Source organism: Choloepus didactylus, chromosome X, assembly GCF_015220235.1.
Source record: "Choloepus didactylus isolate mChoDid1 chromosome X, mChoDid1.pri, whole genome shotgun sequence".
Lineage (NCBI taxonomy): Eukaryota > Metazoa > Chordata > Mammalia > Pilosa > Megalonychidae > Choloepus > Choloepus didactylus.
Genome location: NC_051334.1, coordinates 97546174 through 97574115, shown reverse-complemented (window position 1 = coordinate 97574115; position 27942 = coordinate 97546174). Strand labels below are relative to the sequence as shown.

Sequence of the window (27942 nt, the reverse complement as noted above, 5' to 3'; positions counted from 1 at the left end):
TGATTCCTAAGGCGAGGTGTTCCTTCATCTCTCTGGGAACATGCTGGGCTCCAGTGTCAGCCAGTTGACCTCTTTGGAACCAAAATAGTGCATGACCACTCCATTGGGGTATCTTCCAAATGCACTGTTCCCAATCTGTTTCTTAGACACCATGCTCACCTTCACCTCTGTAATGATGCACTTCAACTACTGGTGTAAAATCAGTTCTTCCTGGCCCCTGGGAACTCAACATGAAGAAGGTTCTTGAGCACTGGATTGAACTGTTTCTTTTGCATATTTTCTTTCATGACCTTTCCCAGAAAGATGCATTATCATTAATCTGATGTTTGCTGGCAGAATGTTGATGGCCTTTTGGTTTCTAGTTTGTTGTGTTGCAACTCGAGGACATGAAGAGTGGCCCGGAGGTTGACCTGCAGCTTCAGCAGCTCCAGCTTGTTTGGTCCCAGGCAGTGAACACTGGGGGAGTGACAGATACATCTGAAACAGGAACAGATCTTTGCTGCCATCTTTGCTTTAGTCAGAATGCTTGTGGCAGTACTTTTCAGTCATTCTTGTATACTTCAAGATGTGGATGTAGATAAAGAGGCCTTGTTCATGTTCCCTCATGCACCACAAGAGGAGTGCTCATTATTCTAAGGGGCCATCAAAAGGAAAATCACAGATTAGCCAGCCTGGATTATAGTAGCTGGAAATCTCCAAAAATATGAGGAGCTTCTGCCAGTACCCTCCCAGCTCACCCTCTTCCTCTCCAGCAGGGACTGGAGCTTTGTCTGCAGGGAAGGAGAGGATCAGCAGTTGTGGAACCAAGAGCCTGATTCATCCCAGACTTGGATGACATATTCCAGATAAGGAATAGCTAGATCCCTAAAATTCTTTAAGAAGGTGAGCACATGATCTTGTGTCAGGGACCCCACCTCTGGGCGATCTTCAGTACATATCTTAAGGCCATCTTCTGGGAAGTCCCTTAGCACCCACACTGAGTAGGAAAAAAAATCAAATGCAGATTTTCTGTGCCCAGATGTTGCAGATACTGCACTGTCCTCTCATGGCCTCTCAGAGGGGAGTTTGCTTTCTTGGACTGGTTCACCACCACCTGCAGAGCTTTATCATGGAGTCCTGTCTTCTCATACAGGATTATCAGTTCACTGTACTTGCTTGCTTTCTACAAGGTAGCAGTGATTGTTCTCCAGATGCAGCAAGGAGGCCACCAGGGCTATGTTCATGTTGAGGTAGCACTTGAACAGCATGGTGTCAATGACTTGCAACAACTTCTTAGATTTAATGGTGTGAGTGCTTTCCATGAGCAGGGAACTACTAGACTGGTGATTGGAGTCATTCAGCTTCTTTACTGGTTGACTTTGTTTCTGTGTCAGGTAGTCAATGAGAGCTAATTGAGCCTTCTCCAGTACAGCCTTGGAGAGCACAGGCAACGGGTTAGGATACTGTAGCTCTTTCCTATAGTCTGTGGCAGGAGGGTGGAGTACAGGCCCATCAGATGGGTGAGACCTGTGCCAAGCTTTGGAAAGACCTGCATAGACTAATCAAAATGCTTCTGGCAGAAGAAGTTGAAGGCAGGTTCCGGTTTGATAATGCTGCCATTTTGCAAAATACCATAAATGGATTGACATTTATAAAGGGGACTTAAGTTACAAATTTATAGTATGAAGGCCATAAAAGTGTCAAAACTAAGGCACCAACAAGAGCATACCTTCACTGGAGAAAGGTTGCTGGCATCCAGAGAACCTCTGTTAGCCGAGAAGGCATGTGGCTGGTGTCTGTAGATCCCGGGTTGTGTTCCAGCTCCTCTCTCCTTTCCTGTGCATTCTTGGTTCTTTCTCTAAGGGCTTTTCTTAAGTGCCTGGGGGTTCTGTCTTAGGACCCGGGGCAAACTCTGGACTTCATCTCTTAGCTAATATCATTCTCTGTGCATCTCTAAGCATCTCCAAATGTCAGAGTCAGATATTGGCTTCTCTTCAAAATGTCCATCTCAGCTGTTCTGTGCTCCTTCTGTTTGTGACCTCTTTTATAGGACTCCAGTGATTAAATTAAGAACTACCCTGAATGGGCAGGGCCCATATCGCCAAGGAAATAATTAAATCATACATTTCACCCACAGCTGATTGAGTCACATCACCATGGAAACAATAAAAAAATTCCCACTTAATCAACACTAATACAACTGTCTCCACAAGATTTCATTAAAGAATATGGCTTTTTCTGAGGGAATAATACACAAAGCTTGGCACAGGCACAGGCACAAAAGTTCTTTCTTTTATTTAATGCAATTTTATTGAGATATATTCACAAACCATACAATCACCCCAAGTGTACAATCAGTTGTTCACAGTATCATCATATAGTTGTGCATTCATCACCACAATTTTTGAACATTTTCATTAGTTCAAAAAAATAAAAATAAGAATAAAAATAAATGTAAAAAGGAATACCTAAAACATCCCACCCCCATCCACCCTATTATTCATTTACTTTTTGTCCCCATTTTTCTACTCATCTATCCCTACACTGCATAAAGTGAATGAGAGCACAAGGTTTTCACAATCACATGGTCATACCATATGTGCCAGTTTGAATATATTGTGTCCCCCAAATGCCATTATCTTTGATGTAATCTTGTGTGGGCAGACATTATCAGTGTTGATTAGATTGTAATTCTTTGAGTTTCTGTGGAGATGCTCTCCACCCAACTGTGGGTGATGACTCTAATTGGATAATTTCCATGAAGTGTTGGCCCACCCATTGGGTGGGCCTTGATCAGTGGAGCCATATAAATGAGCTGACAGGCAGAGGGAACTCAGTGCAGCTGTGAGTGACATTTTGAAGAGGAGCTACAGCCAAGAGGGACACTTTGCAGAAAGCACAGGAGATGTTCCTACAGATGAGAAACAGTTTGAAGATGGCCGTTGAAAGCAGACTCTTGCTCTGTAGAAGCTGAGAGAGGACAAATATCCCAAGTGCAACTAAGAGTGACATTTTTGAGGAACTGCAGCCTAGAGAGGAACATCCTGGGAGAAAGCCATTTTCAAACCAGAACTTTGGCTCAGACACCAGCCATGTGCCTTCCCAGCCAACAGAGGTTTTCCAGATGCCATTGGCCATCCTCCAGTGAAGGTATCTGATTGCTGATATGTTATCTTGGACACTTTATGGCCTTAAGACTGTAACTGTGCAACCAAATAAACCCCCTTTGATAAAAGCGAATCCATCTCTGGTGTTTTGAATTCCAGCAGCATTAGCAAACTACAACAGATTTTGGTACCAGAAGTGGGGTGCTTTTGCTGCTGAGTTTGCAAATACCAAACATGTTGGAGTGGCTTTTTAAATGAATAAGAGGAATATTCTGGAAGAATTGTGAGGAGCTTGATAGAAAAGGCCTAGACTGCTTTGAAGAGACTGTTTGTGGAAATATGGACTCTAAAGATACTTCTGATGAGGCCTTGAACAGAAACAATGATTGTGTTGTTGTGAACTGGAAGAAAGGCAATCATTGTTTTAAAGTGGCAGAGACTTTGGCAAAATTGAGTCCTGGTGTCAGATGGAAGAAAGAATTTGAAAGCAACAACCTGGAATACTTAGCTGAGGAGACCTCCAGACTATGTGTGGAGGATGTACCCTGGCTTTTCCTTGCGGCTTATAGTAAAATGCAAGTGCAGAGAGATAAACTTAGAACTGAACTCTTGGGTTCAAAGAGACCAGAAGCTGATGGCTTGGAAAATTATGGGATTCCAGGGGGTGGAATCCCAGAAGCTACAGCCCAACATGAGGATGTAACCCAACATGGAACCCAGCCACCATTTCAGTACAAGCCAAGATTGGAAAAGGGGTTCAGCAGAAAGGATTTATGGAAAGTCCTATTGTCTGATGGCTTTGACCCCTGTGTGTTTCATGTGAAGCCAACAGAATTTTTGTGAGATCTTTATAGACAGAGCCATTGCTCATCTGGACTGGAGGAGACAGACAAGGAATAAATTGAAGGAAAAAATTCTTCAAAGACAGAGCCATGGAGGTTGAGGTCTGGAGTCAAGAGGTCTCAGGCTGGGAGAGTGGAGCAGCCCACATGCATGGAAAGGGTGTTTGCCCTGGAGGTTGAGGGCGGGCCTTCTGCCTTGATGCTCAGGAAATGTTTTGCCACCCCAAGCCCCAAAGAGGGTGGAGCACATTCCCAGGGAATTGGGGAGAGCCTGGCTGCCACTACACTGTTCTGAAGGGGTTGAGTGTGTGCCCTGGAGATGGAAAGGAATCTGGTTGCTGTCCCAACGTTTGAGGAGGGTGGGGCCAAGAAGGTGTTCTCCCCAATGTGTGGATGTATTGGAGCACTCACCCCAGTGTTTGAGGAGGAAAGGGCTGCTGAAAAGGCCCTTAGGAAGGGTTAGACTCCCACTCTCTCAAGCCCCAAGGATGCAACATCATTCTGTAAATGACTCTCAGACTTTGAAATCTAATGGAGTTTGCCCTGCGGGTTTTAGGAACTGTTTGGTCCTGTGAACCCTGTTTTCCTTACTGGGAATGTTTATCCTATGACTTTCCCTCCTTTGTATATTGGAAGTACATAACTTGTTCTAAGTTCACAGATCCACAGCTAGAGGGAAATTATGCCTTAGGACTGACCATGCCTACAATTGATTTTGATGGGGTCTTGTACTTAACTATTGTTACTGAAATGATTTAAGTTTCTGTGATATTGTATTTTGTATATGGAAAGACAATGTCATTTTGGTGTCCAGGGGGTGGAATGTGCCAGTTTGAATATACTGTGTCCCCCAAATGCCATTAACTTTGATGTAATCTTGTGTGGGCAGACATTATCAGTGTTGATTAGATTGTAATTCTTTGAGTGTTTCTGTGGAGATGCTCTCCACCCAACTGTGGGTGATGACTCTAATTGGATAATTTCCGTGGAATGTTGGCCCACCCATTGGTGGACCTTGATCAGTGGAGCCATATAAATGAGCTGATGGGCAGAGGGAAAGTGCAGCTGTGAGTGACATTTTGAAGAGGAGCTACAGCCAAGAGGGACACTTTGCAGAAAGCACAGGAGCTGCAGATGAGAGACAGTTTGAAGTTGGCCATTGAAAGCAGACTCTTGCTCTGTAGAAGCTGAGAGAGGACAAATATCCCAAGTGCAACTAAGAGTGACATTTTTGAGGAACTGCAGCCTAGAGAGGAACATCCTGGGAGAAAGCCATTTTGAAACCAGAACTTTGGCTCAGACACCAGCCACATGCCTTCCCAGCTAACAGAGGTTTTCCAGATGCCATTGGCCATCCTCCAGTGAAGGTACCCGATTGCTGATATGTTATCTTGGACACTTTATGGCCTTAAGACTGTAACTGTGTAACCAAATAAACCCCCTTTTATAAAAGCCAATCCATCTCTGGTGTTTTGAATTCCAGCAGCATTAACAAACTACAACACCATATAAACTATATAGTTATACAGTCATCTTCAAGAATCAGTACTACTGGATTGCAGTTCAAAGATTTCAGATATTTCCTTCTAGCTATTCTAATACAGTAAGAACTACAAAGGGATACCTATGTAATACATAAGAATAACTTCCAGAATGACCTCTGAACTCCATTTCAAATCTCTCAGCCATTGAAACTTTTTTGTTTCATTTGTCTTCACACTTTGGTCAAGAAGGCTTTCTCAATCCCATGATGCCAGGTCCAGACTCATCCATGGGAGTCATGTTCTGCATTGTCAGGGAGATTTTCACCTCTGTGAGTCATGTCCAACATAGGGCAGAGGGCAGCAAGTCAACTGCTGAGTTGACTGAGGGAAATAGACCACATCTGAGCAACAAAAGAGTTTCTCTTGGGGTGACTTGTAAGCACAATTATAAGTAGGCTTAGCCTCTCCTTTGTATTAACAAACTTCATAAAGGCAAGCCCCAAGATTGAGGGATCAGCCTTCTAAATTGGTATACCCCAATGCTTGTAAGAATATCAGGAATTCCTCAGGTGGGAAAGTCCAACCTTTCCACATTTTTCCCTAGCCCCTCAGGGAGGGCCTGTATAAACACTTTTTTGTTCTATGCCCAAATTGCTCTTGAATGTATCTGGGCTTCACATTAACCTGTACAAACCAACAAGATCTCACTCCCTATTCAAGGTTCCATGTAATTATGGTGTCTGAATAAACTGACCATACAACTTAAATTATATAGTGTGCTACAGGAAATATAGATTTTGCATCAAACAAGCATCTCTTTATTTGGTCTTACACAGAAGTTGAAGTTTAAAACACAGTCAATATCATCCTTTATCTTTACTCTGATTTGCATTTGTCCTGATCAAGTCCATTTAATTCATATCTCTGATTGAAATCTGTTCTCTTTTTCAACTTCTGTAATAGTTGCTGTATGGGGTAGTGTTGACATTCATAGATGCCAAACTCTGGCTCTGAGTCTCAGGTTTCACACAGTTACATGAAGTTCCAGAGACTGACCAGGTTGCACACAAAGAGCTCAGCATCTCAGAATTTAGAAATAGCCATTACAACTCAGAAAGAGATGTGAATGCTGTAAGAACTTACCATCTAGGAATATTTACAGTGAGATTTCCCCTGATAACCTATGGTCTCAGATTCAATTCTCAGAGTTCACACATTATAGCCCATATTAGTGAAGAATTATATTATCCATCTTTTCATTTCTGGCTTATTTCACTCAACATACTGTCCTCAAAGTCCATTCACTTAGTTTCATGCCTCACAACTTCAGTCCTTCTTGCAGCTGCTCGATATTTCATTTTATGAATACACCACAGTTTACTACTCTGTTTATCAGTCTATGTACCCTTAGGCCTTCTCCATCCACTGCAAATCATGAATACTGCCTGTGCTGGTTTGAATGTATTATGTCCCCCAAAATGCCACTATCTTTGATGCAGTCTTTTGTGGGCAGGAAAAGTATTGGTGTTGATTGGGTTGTAGACTTTTGATTGGGTATTTCCATGGAGATGTGATCACTCAATTGAGGGTGAAATCTTTCATTGGATAATTTTCATGGAGGTGTGGTCATGCCCATTCAGTATGGGCCTTGATTAGTGTACTGGAGCACTATATAAGCTCAGACAGAAGGAGCAAGCTTGCTACAGCCAAGAGGGACACTTTGAAGAATGCAGAGGAGCTGAGAGAGGAGCTGCAGATGAGAGATATTTTGAAGATGGCTGTTGAAAGCAGACTCTTGCTCCAGAGAAGCTAAGAGAGGACAAATGCCCCAGGAGCAACTGAGAATGACATTTTAAAGAGGAGCTGCAGCCTAGAGAGGAGCATCCTGGGAGAGGGCCATTTTGAGATCAGTGCTTGGAGTGGACGCTGGCCACATGCCTTCCCAGCTGGCAGGGGTTTTCTGGGCAATGTTGGCCATCCTCCGGTGAGGGTGCCTGATTGTTGATGCATTGCCTTGGACATTTTATGGCCTTAGGACTGTAACTGTGTGACCAGATATACCCACTTTGTAGGAGCCAATCCATTTCTGGTGTTTTGCATTCTGGCAGCATTAGAAAACTAGAACACTGTCAAACACCAGTGTGCAAATGTCCATTTGTGCCCTTGCTATCAGTTCTTCCAAGTATACACCCAATAATGCGGTTTCAGGACCATATGGCAACCCCATAGCTTCCTGAGGGACCACCATACTGCCCTCTGGATGGCCTGCCCTATTCTACTTCCCCAACAGTGAATAGATATATCCCTTTCTCCACATTTTCTCCAGCACTTTTATCTTTCTGTTTATTTTTTCTGTTCATTTTTAAAACTGTTTTATTTCAACACCATACAGTCCATCCTAATTAACAGTCAATGGTTCCCAATATAATCACATAATTATGCACTCACCACCACAATCTATATGAGAACATTTCCATTTCTTCCTCAAAGAAAAAGTAAGAGGATAAAACTAATGAAGAATAAAAAAATAAAATAGAATAGATTAAAAAGGTCAGACAGCAATATCAAGAATCCTGTACCACTCCCTTACATTCCCCTGTTATTGACATTTAGCTTTGGTATATGGCCTTTGTTACAATTAATGGAAGTATATGACAATGTTACTCTTAACTATAGACCCTAATTTGCTTTGATTTTATTTTCCCCTATACCATCACATTTTTAACACCTTGCAATTTTGACATTCATTTGCTCATCATGTAAAAATATTCTTATATTTGTATACTTAATCACTATCATTGTCCACTCTAGGTTTCACTAAGTAATACAGAGTCTTCATCTACTATCTTTCCTTCTAGTGCCATACATGCCCCTAGCCTTCCTCTTTCAACCATACTCACAGTCATCTTTGTTCAGTATACTTACAATATTTGAACATTCTGTACTCCTTCAGCATCACATGTCCAATCACTACCCTCTATCTCCTGATAAACTGTGTTCTCAAGTTTAACTCTCAAAGTTTGCTCATTAATGTTAATTCATATTAGTGAGATGATGCAGTATTTGTCCTTCTGTTTCTGGATAATTTCACTCAACACAATGTCCTCAAGGTTCATCCACATTGTTTCAAGTATGATTTTATTCTGTCTTACTGCTGTGTAGTATTCCATCATATGTATATTCCACAGTTTGTTTATCCACTCATCTATTCATGGATATTTGGGCTGTTTGCATCTCATGGCAATCATTAATAATGCCACTGTAAACATTGTGTAAATATCTATTCATGTCCCTACCTTCAGTTCCTCCAAATATATACCTAGTAATAGGATTTTAGGATTGTATGGCAATTCTATACTTAGCTTCCTGAGGAACCACCAAACTTCCTTCCAGAGTGGTTGCACTATTCTACATTCTTACCAACAGTGAATAAGTGTGCCTCTTTCTCCGCATCCTATTCAGCACTTGTAATATTCTGTTCTATTTTTTTATAATGGCCATTGTTGTAGGTGTGAAATGATATCTCTTTCTTGTTTTGATTTGCTTTTCCCTAATAGCCAGTGAAGTTGAGCATCTTTTCATATGTTTTTGAACCATTTGTATTTCCTCTTCAGAAAAGTATCTGTTTATGTATTTTGCCCATTTTTAAATTGGGTTGCTTTTCTTTGTTGTTGAATTGTAGGATTTCTTTATATATTCTGGATATTAAACTCTTATCTGATATGTAGTTTACAAATATTGTCCCTCATTGCATAGGCTGTCTTTGTACTTTTCTGACCAAGTCTTTTGAGGCACAAAAGTGTTCAAATTTTAGGAGATCCCAATTATCTATTTCTTTTTTCATTGTTTGCACTTTGTGTGTAAGATCTAGGAAACCACCTCCTATCACAAGATCTTAAAGATATTTCCCTACATTTCCTTCTAAAAGTTTTATATTCTTAGCCTGATGTTTAGGTCTTTTATCCATTTTGAGTAAATTTTTGTATAAGGTGTGAGGTAGGAGTCCTCTTTCATTCTTCAGGGTATCAATATCCAGTTCTCCAAACACCATTTATTGAAGAGGCTCCTTTTAGTTCTTTTGCCTTGACTGCCCTATCAAAATCAATTGTCCATAGATGGGAGGGTCTCTTTCTGAACTCTCAATTCTATTCCTTTGGTGAGTATATTTATTTTTATGCCAATACCATGCTGTTTTGACCACTGTAGCATTGTAAAATGTTTAAAGTCATGTTGTATGAGACCTCCAAGTTCACTCCTCTTTCTTAAAATATTTTTGGAAATTTGGGGCAGCCTGCCATTCCAAATAAATTTGGATAATGGTTTTTCTATTTATGCAACATAAAGTTGTTGGGATTTGAATTGGTATTGCATTGAATTTATAAATCAATTTATGTAGACTTGATATCTTAACTATATTTAGTCTTCCAATCAATAAATACAGTATGTCCTTCCATTTATTTAGGTCCAGTTTGATTTCTTTTAGCAATTTCTTGTAGATTTCTGTGTATAAGTCTTTTGTGGCCTTGATGAAATTTATTCCTAAGTACTTGATTCTTTTGGTTGCTGTTGTAAATGCATTTTTTCTTGATTTCCTTCTCATATTGCTCATATTACCAGCATGCCAGTTTGAATGTATTATGTCCCCCAGAAAAGGCCATGTTCTTTGATGCAATCTTTTGGGGCAGACCTTTTAGTGCTGATGGGATTGGAATCCTTTGACTGTTTCCATGGAGATGTAACTCACCCAACTGTAGGTGATAACTCTGATGAGATAATTTCCATGGAGGTGTGGCCATGCCCATTCAGCCTGGGCCTTGATTAGTTTACTAGAGCACTATATAAACTCTGACAGAAGGAGTGAGCTTGCTACAGCCAAGAGGGACATTTTGAAGAATGCACAGGAGCTGAGAGACGAGCAGCAGATGAGAGACAGTTTGAAGATGGCTGTTGAAAGCAGACTTGCTCCAGAGAAGCTAAGAGAGGAATAATGCCCCAAGAGCAACTAAGAGTGACATTTTTTGAGGAACCACAGCCTAGACTGAAACATCTTGGGAGAAAGCCATCTTGGAAGCAGAACTCTGGAGCAGAAGCCAGCCATGTGCCTTCCCAGCTAACAGAGGTTTTCTGGACACCATTGGCAACACTCCAATGTAGGTACCCAATTGTTGATGACTTACCTTGGACACTTTATGGTCTTAAGACTGTAACTTTATAATCAAATATACCCCCTTTATAAAAGCTGATCCATTTCTGGTGTTTTGCAGTCTGGCAGCATTATCAAACTAGAACAACTAATGTGTAGAAACACTAGTGATTTTTGCATGTTGATCCTGTACCCTGCCATATTGCCATATTCATTTATTAGCTCTAGTAACTTTGCTGTTGATTTTTCAGGATTTTCTACATATAGTATCATATAATGTGCAAACAGTGAAAGTTTTACTTCTCCCTTTCCAATCTGAATGCCTTTTATTTCTTTTTCTTCCTTAATTTCTCTAGCTAGAACTTTCAGCACAGTGTTGAATAACAGTAGTCACAGTGGGCATCCTTGTCAGTTCCTGATCATAGAGGGAAAGATTTTAATCTTTCCCCATTGAGTATGATGTTAGCTGTGGGTTTTTTATATATTGCTTTTATCATATTGAGGAAGGTCCCTTCTATTCCTGTGTTGTTTTAGAGTTTTCTCCAAAAAAGGATGCTGAATTTTGCCAAATGCCTTTTCTGCATCAATCAAGATGATCATGTGGTTTCTCTGCTTTGATTTATTGATGTGGTGTATTACATTAATTCATTTTCTCATGTGAAACCAGCTTTGCATACCAGGAAAAATCCCCATTGGGCATGATGTTTAATTCCTTTAATGTGCTGCTGGATCCAATTTGTGAGTAGTTGAGGATTTTTGCATTTATGTTAATTAAAGAGATCAGTCTGTAATGTTCTTTTCTTGTAGTATCTTTGTCTGGCTCTGGTTTTTGGGTGATGTTGGCTTCATAAAATGAGTTAGGTAGCTTTCCCTCCTCTTCAATTTTTTTTTTGAAGAGTTTGAGCAGGATTTGTACTAATTCTTTGTGGAATGCTTGGTAGAATTCACAAGTGAAGCCATCTTGTCCTGGACTTTTCTTTTTTTTGGAGCTTTTTGATGACTGATTCAATCTCTTTACCTGTGATTTTTTGAAGAGGTCCTCTATATCTTGTTGAGTCAATGTTGGATGTTCATGCTTTTCTAGGAAAATTTTCCATTTCATCAAATTTTTCTTGTTTTTTAGCATATAGTAGGTCATTGTATCCTCTCATTATCTCATATATTTCTGTGGGTCAGTTGTTATTACCCCTTTCCATTGTTGATTTTATTATTTGTATCCTTGCCTCTCTCTCTCTCTCTCTCTCTCTCTCTCTCTCTCTCTCTCTCTCTCTCTCTCAGTCTCTGTCTCTGTCTCTCTGTAATCCCAGCTAAGGGTCCATCAATCTTATTGATTTTCTTAAAGAAACAACTTCTGGTTTGATGATTCTCTCTATTGTTTTCATGTTCCCAAATTCATTTATTTCTGCTCTAATTTTTGTTCTTTCTTTCTTTTCTTTCTTTCCTTTTGTTTGCTTTGGGGTTAATTTGCTGTCCTTTCATTTCTCCTGTTGAACAGTTAATTCCTCCATTTTTGCTCTTTCTTCATTTTTAATGTGGGCATTTAGGCAACAAGTTGCCCTCTCAGCACTGCCTTTGTTGTATCCCATAAGTTTTGCTATGTTGTGTTTTCATTTTCATTTGTCTCAAGATATTTAGTAATTTCTCTTTTAATTTCTGCTTTGACTCACTGGTTGTTGATGAGTGTTTTGTTTAGCCTCCATATATATGTGAATATTCCAACCTTCTGTGTGTTATTGATTTTGAACTTCATTCCATTACAAGACAAGAAAGTGTTTTGTAGAGTATCAATATTTATAAATTTATTGAGACTTTGTTCTTGACCCAACATGTGATCTATCTTGGAGAATGATCCATGAGCACTTGGGAAAAATATGTATCCTTCTGTTTTGGGGTGTATTGTTCTATAAATATCCATTAAGTCTAGTTCATTTATCATACTATTCAAAATCTCTGTTTCCTTTTTGATCCTCTGTCTATATGTTCTATCCACTGATGAGAGCAACGTATTGAAGTCTCCAACTATTACTGTAAATGTGTCTTCTCACTTCAGTGTTTTCAGAGTGTGCTGTATGTATTTTGAGGCACTCTGGCTCAGTTCATAATTGTTTATGATAGTTATGTCTTCTTGATGAATTGCCTCTTTTATTAGTATATAGTGTCCTTATTTGTCTCTTTTAAGTTTTACATTTGAAGGCTAGTTTTTCTGATATTAATATAGCTACCACCACTCTTTTCTGGTTGTTGAAAGGTATCCCTGAGCACCTGAGAGGAGACAGCTGAGGAGTTCAGGCAAAGACATTTATTCTGAGAGTGGAAAGGAGCCTGCCTGGGCAACACACAAAGTGGCATCTGCACTGGCCATGGCAGGGAGAATACATTATATAGTCAGGTTTGCATGTGTGGGAACCTATGGAGGGAGGAGGAGGATGAAGAAAAGTTTGTAGCAAAAAGTTTTTTAGTTGATGTCAGTTCTGGATAAGGGGGGTTAATCTCCTATTGCCATGGGCTGGTTTCCGTCAAGGTCTCAGAGGCTGCTGTTATATTTCTGCTGTGGGCTGGTTTTCTTCAAGGCCTCAGAGTCTTCTGTTATCTTTCTGCTGAAGGCTGGTTTTCTTCAATGCCTCAGAGGCTGCTGCTGCTCTCTGCATTTCTTGAGGAGTCCAGACTTATCAGTTGTTTTTTGCATGAACTCTCTTTTTCCAAACTTTCTTTTATCCTCTTTTTGTCCTTGTGTCTAAATTGAGTCTCTTGTATACAGGCTATAGAAGGGTCCTCTTTTTTAATCCATTCTGCCAGTTTATGTCTTTTGATTGGGAGTTTACGCTGTTAACATTTAATGTTATTACTAGAATTGCAGGATGTCTTCTACTATTTTGTCTTTTGGATTTTAAGTCATACCTTATTTTTCCTTTCTCCTTTTAGCCTTCCTAAGAGTGTTTGTTCCTACAGTCTTCACCAAAACTCTCTCCTTTGTCTTTTCCTATTAGCCTATATCACACCCTTTAATATTTCTTGTAGAACAGGTCTGTTGTTAAGAATCTCTCTCAGTGTTTGTCTGAAAATATTTTAAACTCTCCCTTATATTGGAAGGACAGATTTGACAAATATCAAATTCTTGTTTGGCAGTTTTTCTCTTTCAGTGTCTTATATATATTATACCACTGCCTTCTCACCTCCATGTTTTTTGTTGAGAAATCCATACATAGTCTTATTGAGCTCCCCCTGTATGTGATGCATTGCTTTTCTCTTGCTACTTTCAGCAGTCTCAGTCTCTCTTTGTCTTTAATATTTGACAAATCTGATTAGTAAGTGCCTTGAAGTAGGTCTACTCATTTCTTTTTTTTTTTTTTTAATCATCATTTTATTGAGATATATTCACATACCACGCAGTCATACAAAACAAATTGTACTTTCGATTGTTTACAGTACCATTACATAGTTGTACATTCATCACCTAAATCAATCCCTGACACCTTCATTAGCACACACACAAAAATAACAAGAATAATAATTAGAGTGAAAAAGAGCAATTGAAGTAAAAAAGAACACTGGGTACCTTTGTCTGTTTGTTTCCTTCCCCTACTTTTCTACACATCCATCCATAAACTAGACAAAGTGGAGTTTGGTCCTTATGGCATTCCCAATCCCACTGTCACCCCTCATAAGCTACATTTTTATACAACTGTCTTCGAGATTCATGGGTTCTGGGTTGTAGTTTAATAGTTTCAGGTATCCACCACCTGCTACCCCAATTCTTTAGAACCTAAAAAAGGTTGTCTAAAGTGTGCGTAAGAGTGCCCACCAGAGTGATCTCTCGGCTTGTTTTGGAATCTCTCTGCCACTGAAGCTTATTTCATTTCCTTTCACATCCCCCTTTTGGTCAAGAAGATGTTCTCCATCCCACGATGCCGGGTCTACATTCCTCCCCGGGAGTCATATTCCACGTTGCCAGGGAGATTCACTTCCCTGGGTGTCTGATCCCACGTAGGGGGGAGGGCAGTGATTTCACCTTTCAAGTTGGCTTAGCCAGAGAGAGAGGGCCACATCTGAGCAACAAAGAGGCATTAAGGAGGAGACTCTTAGGCACAAATCTAGGGAGGCCTAGACTCTCCTTTGCAGCAACCGTCTTCCCAAGGGTAAAACTTATGGTAGAGGGCTCAACCCATCAAACCACCAGTCCCCTATGTCTGTGGTCATGTTAGCAACCATGGAGGTGGGGTAGGCGAATACCCCTGCATTCTCCACAGGCTCCTCAAGGGGGCACTACAACTTTTTTTTTTTTTCCTTGTTTGTCTTTTTTCTTTTTTTTTTTTTTAACTTTCCCTTCTTTTTTAAATCAACTGTATGAAAAAAAAAGTTAAAAAGAAAACAAACATACAATAAAAGAACATTTCAAAGAGACCATAACAAGGGAGTAAGAAAAAGACAACTAACCTAAGATAACTGCTTAACTTCCAACATGTTCCTACTTTACCCCAAGAAAGTTACATAATATAGCAACATTTCAGTGAACTTGTTCCTACTACATCCATCAGAAATTAACAGACCATAGTCATTTCTGGGCATCCCCAGAATGTTAAATAGCTTATCTGTTCTTCTTGGATTATTGTTCCCCCTTCCTTAATTGCTCTCTACTGCTAGTTCCCCTACATTCTACATTATAAACCATTTGTTTTACATTTTTCAGAGTTCACATTAGTGGTAGCATATAATATTTCTCTTTTTGTGCCTGGCTTATTTCGCTCAGCATTATGTCTTCAAGGTTCATCCATGTTGTCATATGTTTCACGCGATCGTTCCTTCTTACTGACGCGTAGTATTCCATCGTGTGTATGTACCACATTTTATTTATCCACTCATCTGTTGAAGGACATTTGGGTTGTTTCCATCTCTTGGCAATTGTGAATAATGCTGCTATGAACATTGGCGTGCAGATATCTGTTCGTGTCACTGCTTTCCGATCTTCCGGGTATATACCGAGAAGTGCAATCGCTGGATCGAATGGTAGCTCTATATCTAGTTTTCTAAGGAACTGCCAGACTGACTTCCAGAGTGGCTGAACCATTATACAGTCCCACCAACAATGAATAAGAGTTCCAATTTCTCCACATCCCCTCCAGCATTTGTAGTTTCCTGTTTGTTTAATGGCAGCCATTCTAATCGGTGTTAGATGGTATCTCATTGTGGTCTTAATTTGCATCTCTCTAATAGCTAGTGAAGCTGAACATTTTTTCATGTGTTTCTTGGCCATTTGAATTTCCTCTTCAGAGAACTGTCTTTTCATATCTTTTGCCCATTTTATAATTGGGCTGTCTGTACTATTGTCATTGAGTTGTAGGATTTCTTTGTATATGCAAGATATCAGTCTTTTGTCAGATACATGGTTTCCAAAAATTTTTTCCCATTGAGTTGGCTGCCTCTTTACCTTTTTGAGAAATTCCTTTGAGGTGCAGAAACTTCTAAGCTTGAGGAGTTCCCATTTATCTATTTTCTCTTTTGTTGCTTGTGCTTTGGGTGTAAAGTCTAGGAAGTGGCCTCCTAATACAAGGTCTTGAAGATGTTTTCCTACATTATCTTCTAGGAGTTTAATGGTACTTTCTTTTATATTGAGATCTTTGGTCCATTTTGAGTTAATTTTTGTGTAGGGGGTGAGGTAGGGGTCCTCCTTCATTCTTTTGGATATGGATATCCAACTCTCCCAGCCCCATTTGTTGAAAAGACCATTATGGCTTAGTTCGGTGACTTTGGGGGCCTTATCAAAGATCAGTCGGCCATAGATCTGAGGGTCTATCTCTGAATTCTCAATTCGATTCCATTGATCTATATGTCTATCTTTGTGCCAGTACCATGCTGTTTTGGCAACTGTGGCTTTATAATAAGCTTCAAAGTCAGGGAGTGTAAGTCCTCCCACTTCGTTTTTCTTTTTTAGAGTGTCTTTAGCAATTCGAGGCATCTTCCCTTTCCAAATAAATTTGATAACTAGCTTTTCCAAGTCTGCAAAGTAGGTTGTTGGAATTTTGATTGGGATTGCATTGAATCTGTAGATGAGTTTGGGTAGAATTGACATCTTAATGACATTTAGCCTTCCTATCCATGAACATGGAATATTTTTCCATCTTTTAAGGTCCCCTTCTATTTCTTTTAGTAGAGTTATGTAGTTTTCTTTGTATAGGTCTTTTACATCTTTGGTTAAGTTTATTCCTAGGTACTTGATTTTTTTAGTTGCTATTGAAAATGGTATCTTTTTCTTGAGTGTCTCTTCAGTTTGTTCATTTCTAGCTTATAGAAACATTACTGACTTATGTGCATTAATCTTGTATCCCGCTATTTTGCTAAATTTGTTTATTAGCTCTAGTAGCTGTATCGTCGATTTCTCAGGGTTTTCTAGATATAAGATCATATCATCTGCAAACAATGACAGTTTTACTTCTTCTTTTCCAATTTGGATGCCTTTTATTTCTTTGTCTTGCCGGATTGCCCTGGCTAGCACTTCCAGCACAATGTTGAATAACAGTGGTGACAGCGGGCATCCTTGTCTTGTTCCTGATCTTAGAGGGAAGGCTTTCAGTCTCTCACCCTTGAGTACTATGCTTGCTGTGGGTTTTTCATATATGCTCTTTATCATGTTGAGGAAGTTTCCTTCAATTCCTACCTTTTGAAGTGTTTTTATCAAAAACGGATGTTGGATTTTGTCAAATGCTTTTTCAGCATCTATTGAGATGATCAATTGATTTTTCCCTTTTGACTTGTTAATGTGTTGTAATACATTGATTGATTTTCTTATGTTGAACCATCCTTGCATGCCTGGAATGAACCCCACTTGGTCATGGTGTATGATTTTTTTAATGTGTCTTTGGATTCGCTTTGCAAGTATTTCGTTGAGGATTTTTGCATCTATATTCATTAGGGAGATTGGCCGGTAGTTTTCCTTTTTTGTAGCATCTTTGCCTGGTTTTGGTATGAGATTGATGTTAGCTTCATGAAATGAGTTAGGTAGTGTTCCATTTTCTTCAATGTTTTGAAAGAGTTTGAGTAAGATTGGTGTCAGTTCTTTCTGGAAAGTTTGGTAGAATTCCCCTGTGAAGCCATCTGGCCCTGGGCATTTATTTGTGGGAAGATTTTTGATGACTGATTGGATCTCTTTGCTTGTGATGGGTTGGTTGAGGTCTTCTATTTCTTCTCTGGTCAGTCTAGGTTGTTCATATGTTTCCAGGAAATTGTCCAGTTCTTCTACATTATCCAGTTTGTTGCCATACAGTTGTTCATAATATCCTCTTATAATTTTTTTAATTTCTTCAGGATCTGCAGTTATGTCACCTTTTTCATTCATTATTTTGTTTATATGGGTCTTCTCTCTTTTTGATTTTGTCAGTCTAGCTAGGGGCTTGTCAATCTTGTTGATCTTCTCAAAGAACCAACTTTTGGTGATATTTATCCTCTCTATTGTTTTTTTGTTCTCTATGTCATTTATTTCTGCTTTAATCCTTGTTATTTCTTTCTTGTACTTGGTTTAGGATTGGTTTGCTGTTCATTTTCTAGCTTCTTCAGTTGATCCATTAGTTCTTTGATTTTGGCTCTTTCTTCCTTTTTAATATATGCGTTTAGTGCTATAAATTTCCCCCTTAGCACTGCTTTTGCTGCATCCCATAGGTTTTGGTATGTTGTGTTCTCATTTTCATTCGTCTCTATATATTTAGCAATTTCTCTTGCTATTTCTTCTTTAACCCACTGATTGTTTAGGAGTGTGTTGTTTAACCTCCAGGTATTTGTGAATTTTCTAAGTCTCTGATGGTTATTGACTTCTAATTGTATTCCATTGTGGTCAGAGAATGTGCTTTGAATAATTTCAATCTTTTTAAATTTATTGAGGCTTGTTTTATGTCCCAGCATATGATCTATTCTGGAGAAAGTTCCGTGAGCACTAGGAAAGTATGTGTATCCTGGTGATTTGGGATGTAATGTCCTGTAGATGTCTGTTAAATCTAATTCATTTATCAGATTGTTTAGGTTTTCAATTTCCTTATTGGTCTTCTGTCTGGTTGATCTATCTATAGGAGAGAGTGATGTGTTGAAGTCTCCCACAATTATTGTGGAAACATCAATTGCTTCCTTTAGTTTTGCCAGTGTTTCTCTCATGTATTTTGTGGCACCTTGATTGGGTGCATAGACATTTACGATTGTTATTTCTTCTTGCTGAATTGCCCCTTTTATTAGTATGTAGTGGCCTTCTTTGTCTCTCAAAACATCCCTGCATTTGAAGTCTATTTTATCTGAGATTAATATTGCTACACCTGCTTTCTTTTGGCTGTAGCTTGCATGAAATATTTTTTTCCATCCTTTCACTTTCAGTTTCTTTGTGTCCCTGTGTCTAAGATGAGTCTCTTGTATGCAACATATTGATGGTTCATTTTTTTTGATCCATTCTGCGAATCTATATCTTTTAATTGGGGAGTTTAATCCATTTACATTCAACGTTAAAACCGTGAAGGCATTTCTTGAATTGGCCATCTTATCCTTTGGATTATGTTTGCCATATTTTTCCCTCTCTCTATTAATATCCTTTATTGTACCCATACCGAATCTCTTTAGTACTGAACCTTTCTCCAAGTCTCTCTGTCCTGTCTTTGTTTCTCTGTCTGTAGGGCTCCCTTTAGTATCTCCAGTAGGGCAGGTCTCTTGTTAGCAAATTCTCTCAGCATTTCTTTGTCTGTGAAAAATTTAAGCTCTCCCTCAAATTTGAAGGAGAGCTTTGCTGGATAAAGTATTCTTGGCTGGAAATTCCTCTCTCTCAAAATTTTAAATATATCGTGCCACTGTCTTCTTGCCTCCATGGTGGCTGCTGAGTAGTCACTACTTAGTCTTATGCTGTTTCCTTTGTATGTGGTGAATTGCTTTTCTCTTGCTGCTTTCAGAACTTGCTCCTTCTCTTCTATGTTTGACAGTGTGATCAGTATATGTCTCGGAGTGGGTTTTTTTGGATTTATTCTATTTGGATTTCGCTGAGCATTTATGATTTGTGTATTTATGTTGTTTAGAAGATTTGGGAAGTTTTCCCCAACAATTTCTTTGAATACTCTTCCTAAACCTTTACCCTCTTCTTCCCCTTCTGGGACACCAATGAGTCTTATATTCGGACGTTTCATATTATCTATCATATCCCTGAGGTCCATTTCGAGTTTTTCAATTTTTTTCCCCATTCTTCCTTTTATGCTTTCATTTTCCATTCTGTCATCTTCCAGGTCACTGATTCGTTGTTCAACTTCCTCTAGTCTTGTACTATGAGTGTCCAGAATCTTTTTAATTTGGTCAACAGTTTCTTTAATTTCCATAAGATCATCCATTTTTTTATTTAGTCTTGCAATGTCTTCTTTATGCTCTTCTAGGGTCTTCTTGATTTCCTTCATATCCCGTACTATGGTCTCATTGTTCATCTTTAGTTCTTTGAGTAGCTGCTCTAGGTGCTGTGTCTCTTCTGGTCTTTTGATTTGGGTGCTTGGGCTTGGGTTATCCATATCGTCTGGTTTTTTCATATGCTTTATAATTTTCTGTTGTTTCTGGCCTCGTGGCATTTGCTGAACTTGATAGGGTTCTTTTAGGGTTTGTAGACCTATTGAAGTCCTTATCTCTAATTGGTCAGATCTACAGCTTCGTGGAGTACACTTTCTCTAACTAACCAGCAGGTGGCGTCCACGAGCCACCTGTTCTCCACAAGCCAGTTCTCCCCTGCTTAGCCTTTTTGGTGAGTGGGGGAGTGAGTCTTGTGGGGCTCAATTGGTGTACCAAGCTTGCGTGTGTAGTTGGTGTTGCCTGCCCTGTATGTGGGGCGTGTTTCTGGGCAGTCGGGGAGTGGGGGTGGCCCTAACAATCAAATCTCCCTGATGATCCTAGAGTTTTAAAGCTGCTGCAATAGTGTAATCCTTCAGTTCAGTCCTGCCACAGTTTGTCTCTGCCACTGACCCACAAGTCTTTGATATTGGCGTATGGCTCCTGAGACTTGCAAGTGGGCCCCTCTTCCAGGCTGTGCACCCCGGGTCCTCTGTTGAGGGATGACTGTGCTATGTCACAGGTGAGTGCCGTCCCCCCAGGGCAGTTCTGGGCTGCTGGGCTGTGTAGGGAGGCTCCCAGTCTGCTCAAATGATGGCTGAATCGGGCTTTGTTAATTCACACTGCTCCACCTTCCCAGCTCTGGGACATTCAGCTGAGGTTGCAGGGAAGGCTAATGTCCACGCCCAGTTTTGTGGTGTGTGCCCGTTATTTGAAGCACTTCCGTCACACTGGGTTGTCTGGGGCAGCTCTGGGCTATGGGGCTGGCGATGGGCAGGAGTGTTTCCTGTCCACCAGGATGGTGGCTGTGAGCGGACACCCCCCTTTTCTTGGGAAGTTGTGTTGTTTAGTGAATTTTCTCAGCCACTGGATTATTGCCTTTTGTCTCAGAGCTCTCTTAGTTCTGCTCTTGACTTGACGTGCCCAAATTGCAATTCTTTGAAGCTTTCTGTATTGAGCTTCTTAGAGTAATTGTTTTAGAAAGAGCAAAAAGGATTTAAAAAAAAAAAAAAAAAAAAAACGGCCCTCCTCAGAGATCTAATGGGTTATTGAAATGCTAATAGACAAAGCAACCAGGGCCATTAAGGAAAGGTCCACAGGGCAGAGAGATCAGCTTTGCTTCGGGATTTGCATATGCGCCTCAATGCCTGAGCTCCGCCCTTCCCCTTTCTGTGTTCACCAGAACTCCAAAAATCCTCTGCTTTTATTTTGGAATTTTTCGTGTTGTTTTTTTTCTATGCCTGTCTCCTCTCTGCTGGGCTGGCTGCTCTCAGAGTCTCTGGTGTCTGGTCTCAGTCTATCTATGGTTGGAGTTTGAATCAGTAGAATGAGTTTTCGATAAGAGCAGCCACTGCAGTTCTCCCTTCTCCTTCCCGGAGCTGACAGCCCCTCCTCCCCCGGGACTGAGCCTGGCAGGGAGGGGCGCGGGTCCCCTGGCCGCAAAAACTCACAGATTTCGCTGATCTCAGCAGTTCCACGTTTTCATGAGTGTTGTATGAAGTATGCCCAAAGACAGATTGCTCTGTGGTGTCCAGTCCACGCAGTTCCTGGCTTTTTACCTACTTTCCTGGAGGAGTAACTAAAACTTACAGCTCACCAGTCTGCCATCTTGCCCCGCCTCTCCCAGGTCTACTCATTTCTATTCTGTTGGGGGTATGCTGTGCTTCTTGGATCTGCAATCATATGTCTTTTATAAGAATTGGGAAATTTTCCATGATTATTTCTTCCATTTTTCTTTCTGCCCCTTTTCCTTTCTCTTTTCCTTATGGGATACCCATAACATGTAGATCCATGTGTTTCATGTTTTATCCAATTTCTTCAGGAACTTCTCAAATTTTTCCATTCTTTTCCCTCTCCGGTCTTTTATGTATATTACTTCTGTTGTCCTGTACTCTAGTTCACGAACCCTTTTTCTGCCTCTTCATATCTACTGTTGTAGGTCTCCATTGTGTTTTTCATCTCTTCTGTTGTGCCTTTCATTCCCATAGGTTGTGCCAATTGTTTCTTCAAACTTTCAATTTCTTCTTTTATGTTTTCCCAATGTCTTCCTTTTATCCTTCATCACTTTTGCCATATCTTTCCTCAGCACATTGTTTTGATTTTTGATATGGTTTTTCATGTTTGCTTGAACATCTTTAATTAGTTGTTTCAACTCCTGCATCTTCTTTCAAATGCTAGCTTGTTCTTTAGACTGGGCCCTATCTTCATTTTCCCTAGATGACTCATAATTTTGTTGCTGTTGTCTTGGCATCTGATTCCCTTGAAAAGTTTATTCTGGAGGTCATTTTCACTCTTTTACCTAGGGTTTCTTTTTGGTTGTCTTTGTTCTCTATCTGGTCTTTGATATTGCATTCAACTTATTTTAGACCTTTAGCATATCTTCTGTTTAATTTATCAGAATTTTTCTGTTCTTGTTTTTCTGGTTATTGTCCTGACTATATAAAACCTTTATTTTTAAAGCAGGGTCTCCCCAGATATGATCAACCCCACTCTGATTTTCCCAGACCAGACATGCCCAGGTCTGAGGAGGAGGGCATAATCAGTATCAAGTTTCCCTGAGGATGAGACCCAGTATGTTTTCAGACTTTCCTGTGAGACCTCTAGACTCTGTTCTTTTCCTGTCCTGCCCAGCAGATGACCCTTTTCAGCCCACAGCTCCCCACCAGCATAAAGAGTTTCAGTACATTTAATTCTCAGCAGACCCTGTCACTGCCAGGTGTGTGGTTAAGTCAATTTACACTGTTTCTGTTTCTTGTTCTTTTTTTCCAGCCACTGGTGTCTGAATTCCCTGAAGGAGGTTTTCCACTTGTGCTGTGCCCTGTCATCCCTTTTTTTGGGTGAAGGTAGGCATTTTAGGAAATTATTGCCTTCACTTGACTCCCTACTTTGTCTCTCAGACCTATATTAATTCCACCCTTGCCTGGGTCAATGCTGACAATTCATAATGCCTGATGCTTTCTCTAATGAGCTACTTAGAATAGTTTAGAGAAAAAAAGTAAGGAAATACCATTTTGAGAGCCAGTTCCCAGCCCCTAAGTTTCACCAGTCAAGATCCATAACTTGTCCCCAGCTTTATGTGGCCCTTTTCTTGGGGCAGAGCCCTTTTCCCATATTCTGAGCTCATTCAATTTCCAAAGTATGGGTTTTTTTTGTTAGCTCCACCTCCTCTCTGTTGGGATTAAAACTGCAATTGGAGCTTGGCTGATGTAACTTCCCTTGCTCCCAGTAGAGACCACTTAAGATATGCCCTTTAGGGAATTATCTCCTTCACCTGACTAGCTACTCACAGACACAGCTTAATTCTGCCATTTCCTGGGGCAATGGTGAAACCTGAGAATATCTGCACCTCTAATGGGCTGTTAAAAAGTAAAAGTAAGTAAATAAATAAATAATAAATAAATAAATAAATAAATGAGAAAAGAATTAAAAAAACATTTTCAGACTTGGACCCCAGACCCCCAGTTTGCCAATCAAGTGCCATCATTTTTACCCAGCTCTATATGTTTCCTTTTCTTGGGTCCCAGCCCTTTTCCAATATTCTGAGCTCCTCCAACTCCAAAAGCCTCTGTTATTTTTGTTGTTGTTAGCCCTGCCTCCTCTCTCCCAGGGTGAGACCTCCTGGTTCCTTTCATTCTTACTGTCAGTTTCTCTGTGCTCAGAGCTTTTATTCAATGGTCCAAATTTTGTTAATTAATTCTGCAATTGGATCTTGGTTGAGCCACCCTCCTTTCTAACAGTAGAGACTGCTTCTTTTTCCTTTGGGGAACATCCTCCAAGATAGCCTGCTGTGCCAGTTGGGATAGGGAGCCAGCCTCCATGGCTTGGGAGCCTTATAGTTCTTTATTGCTATCTTAGCCATTCCACCCACTCCAGACTAGTGTACAATGTTTGTCCAGTCACAAAAGTCCACCAAACAGCTGTTCCACATTGTTCCTGGATATTTAACAATTTTCCTAGAGAAGTAAGTAAATTCCATACCTCACTACTCCACCATCTTGCCCTGCTTCCCACAAATTCTTGATGTGGTGGATCTGCTTTTGCTTTTCATTTTTGGAATTATCTTTCATTTCTGCCAGCTCTAGAGCCAATTCAAACTGCTTGTCCTGGAGAAGCTGTTGGATTTGGGTTGCCATGGGTTCAGTAATTAGTCTCTAAACAAAATGATTGCTGGCCACATAGGTAATGTTTGGTCCCCCAAGAAAATTAAACTGGGTCTCTGCAATTCACTGCTCTGGACTAGAATCCTCAGCTCAAATGTTTGCATCTGTACATATCAAGGCAACATTGCAACCATGTAGGGAGGTTCATGCTCCATGGCAGCATGTATGTCTGTTCAGTTCAGGTCATCTTTCTATGTGCAGATCCCCTCATTGAGCACCAAGTTGAGGCCACCCTGACCCATGGCCACTATACCATCTGTTAGAGGTGCAACTAAGGGATCTGTTTTCCTGTTTGAAAGAGCTCTTTGATCAAGCCCTTTCCATCCACCCTTATTAGGTAATAATCTCTCTCTTGAAACCCACACAGATAGAATTTTGACACCCTGCCATGGACTTGGGCATGTTTGGTACACTAAATTTCCTCAGCAATTCATAAAATTCCCTGTCCTTCCAGAAATAGAGCTGCATCTTATTTTTCACTGCCACATACATATTAATACATCCTCACTAGTCTCTGTTTTCTAGAGGTCACATGTGATCAGTGATGCTCCCTTTGTCTTTGATATGTAGTGGTATGTTGAAATGTCAATAGATCATGGACATAAATTTTATTTTCTAACAAGCTGACCAGAATCTTAAACTGGGAAACCATGTGGATCTGCTGAATTTTTTGTAGAAGTTCTTCCTGGATTTCTCTTGTATCACTTCAAACCAGTTGCAACAAACTTCCTTCCAAATCCTGTAGAGATGTCCTTGTTTGGTTACAACAAGAAGCCATTCCTCACAGCATATTAAGAGGCAAAGTGTATTTCTCCTGTTTGGTGGGAGATCAAGGAAGGCCAAAATCTACCTGCCATTTCATGACTGTATTCTCCATAGACAAGACAATTGATCTGCAGAAACTGCTTTTCTAGTATCAGCACTGGCTCAAAGGCATCATGCATGGTGGCAAGAAGAGTCCACACTGCAGCCACCTCACCCTGAGGGGGTCAGGCCAGGCTTGGTGTGGACACCTCACCAGGGTAAGGGCAGACTGGGATCTGGTCAGGGACCCCCAACTAAAGGCCCTATAGCAACAGAGCCAGCATCAACTCTGGACTTCCTGCTAGATTAAGCCCACCCTGTAAAAGGCCATTTTGTTTATTTTGTTTTTAGTGGCTTTTGATAAAGTGTTTCAAATGTATTTTTATAGTGACTTTTTTAAATACTACTATTCTATTTAGTACATTCATAGGATTTTTTTGAGGTAAGCCCCATAAAGTTAACACTCACTTGCCTCTAGGCCCCATGTTGTGCTGTAGAAGGTAGGTATTCAGAGCTGCCTTGCCAGGCCTTATGTTAGGCCCCAGGTAGTATTTCTTCTGAAGTTCAGCCTAGGATGTCTGTTATGAACTGCACCAAAGCTAGGGTTTAATTGACATCTCAGTAGTTGTGCCATCTCTGATAGCTTAATTGTCCATTTTGGAAGGTGCTTTAACCCTTGGGTCACTAGGCTACCATTTAATGCACTAGAAGAAAATACACATAATATGGAGACTTATTACCCTACTCCAACCCCAAAATTCATGGTGAAGTGTTTGCCACCTACTAACAGCATTTCCTTTATGTAAAATTTCTGGCTTAACAATATACATTATAAATGACTTTTAAAATGTCATTTAGTGTTCAAAATTTGCTAGGTACTTAAAGACAAGTATTCCCATGGTTATACTAACTTTGAGCTTGTGTTTTATCTAAAATGAAATCACACATGATCCATTTAACACATGCAGGTAGAGCACAAACATGTACTTTTGGGAGACAAAAATGTGTAGAGGTTGAGATGTGAAGAGAATTGGCTTTTTAAAAAAATGATATTGCTGTAGGGTTATATCCAGATTTTGCTACTTAATAGATTTCTCATCTTGGACAAATTACTAAATCTTCTGTGCTTCAATTTCTGAGGATAAAACATGGGGATAATCCCTTATAAGGTATTATGTGAAAGTATAAATATATATTACTTAGAACAGTGCCAGGCACATAGTAAGGGACTGGTAAGTAGTACAGTCTATGATTATTGTTGTTGTTATGTTATCACTGCTCTTCAACTGTAGGAATACCTAAAACTTTACTTCACACTTTGTAATAATCTTTGCAATTTGACAGGGATTAAAACTCTTAGAGCAACTTTGACTGACTCTATGTTGCCAAAAGATCATTATGCCAAAAGATGTTACTGACAATGAGACAGTTTGGTATGATGGTTAATAGAGAAACCTCTGTTGTTGTTTCTTTTTCTTTAATCACAGTAATGCCATTTACTAGTATTGTGACTTTGAGCAATTCACATGATCTCAATTTGCCTGTTTCCAAATCTTTAAAATGGGAACAATAATTGTTCCTACCTCACAGGATTGTTGTGGGATGCAATTTGTCAATACATGTAAAGCATCTGACACATAGTAAGTACTCCATGATACCTATGATTATTATTTCTATTGTTTTTATTAGTTATTATTGATTATGTGCCCCAAAGTCCAGTGTATACCAAGAGTTATATCCATACTTCTCATGTAAATGACTACTATTTAATTTTTGAGTGCAGCTCTCAATAACTGCTTGCTATTGTGCTTCTTACCCACTTATGAAAGGTTTCCCCAATTGCTTATTTCCACCAATAGCCCCCCAACCAAAAACTCACAAATTCACAAAAAACACTGTAAGTATGAAAATGATTGATAAGAATAGCACATGAAGGTAACTTCATCAATACCCTCATTTTTGCCCCACACTTCTTACAAACCACTGTTTTTAGTCACTTGGGTATAAAGTACAAGAGGAACATACAGACATGAGAGAGAGAACAAAGGCCACCATTGTGAGCAACATATATCCACTGTCTAACAGGCAAGAATGCTATAGGAAAAAAATCTGATGGCAAGCAGTATGAAAAACGCATATGCACATGCAACTGTGTGCTTTAATGGTTGAAAAATTTATAGTAGGTATCAAGTCATTCTTTCCAAGAGCACAAATTTCTTCCTATGTTATCATTTAAAATAAGAGGGATTTTAGTTGGATTATCATGTCAGTGCCCCTTTAGTCAACCTCCTCTACAGTATTCCCCATCACCCACACAAACCAGTTCTTAACATTGTTTATATGATTGCGTTTCTTCCATAAAGTAAATGCCCACTGTTAACAAATCATATTGTTGTAAACTAGGTATTTTTTTCATGGCTTATTAAAATAAATAATTACAGATGCCTCTATTGCATTTTATATTTAAATATCTTTTCCAGGGGCTCCCTGTAGCCTAAAAAGCTTCAGAAAAAGTAATTTTCAGACAGGAGGACACTGATGATATGGTGTATTAATGTAGCAATGTTTCATAAGCATTGTATTAAAAGGAGATAAGATATAATAAAAGGAGATCTTTATAGAAAATTGCATTTAAGTGAATTTCCCATGCTTTTGGTAATTCTGCAATGGTCTGTGGTACAAAGATTTATAATTCTTTAACTTTATGCAACTTCCAACTCATTCTGAATTTGGTCTATTTGCTTTTTTTGAAATGTGGGAAAATATTTAAAAATGGTTTTTCCACAAGGGGCAATTGATGTGCCACACGATTAAACCATCACTAAAGCTGTGTGTGGGTGTGTTTATGTGCATGTGTGTGCATATGTGAATGGTTGCAAC

At 39.7% G+C, this 27942-nt stretch overlaps 2 pseudogenes; one reads left to right on the top strand and one right to left on the bottom strand.

The window, feature by feature from the left end:
• Positions 1-27942, top strand: part of LOC119522268 — a 234257-nt pseudogene that overhangs the window by 61073 nt on the left and 145242 nt on the right.
• On the bottom strand, positions 25-25202 carry LOC119523247 (annotated as a pseudogene).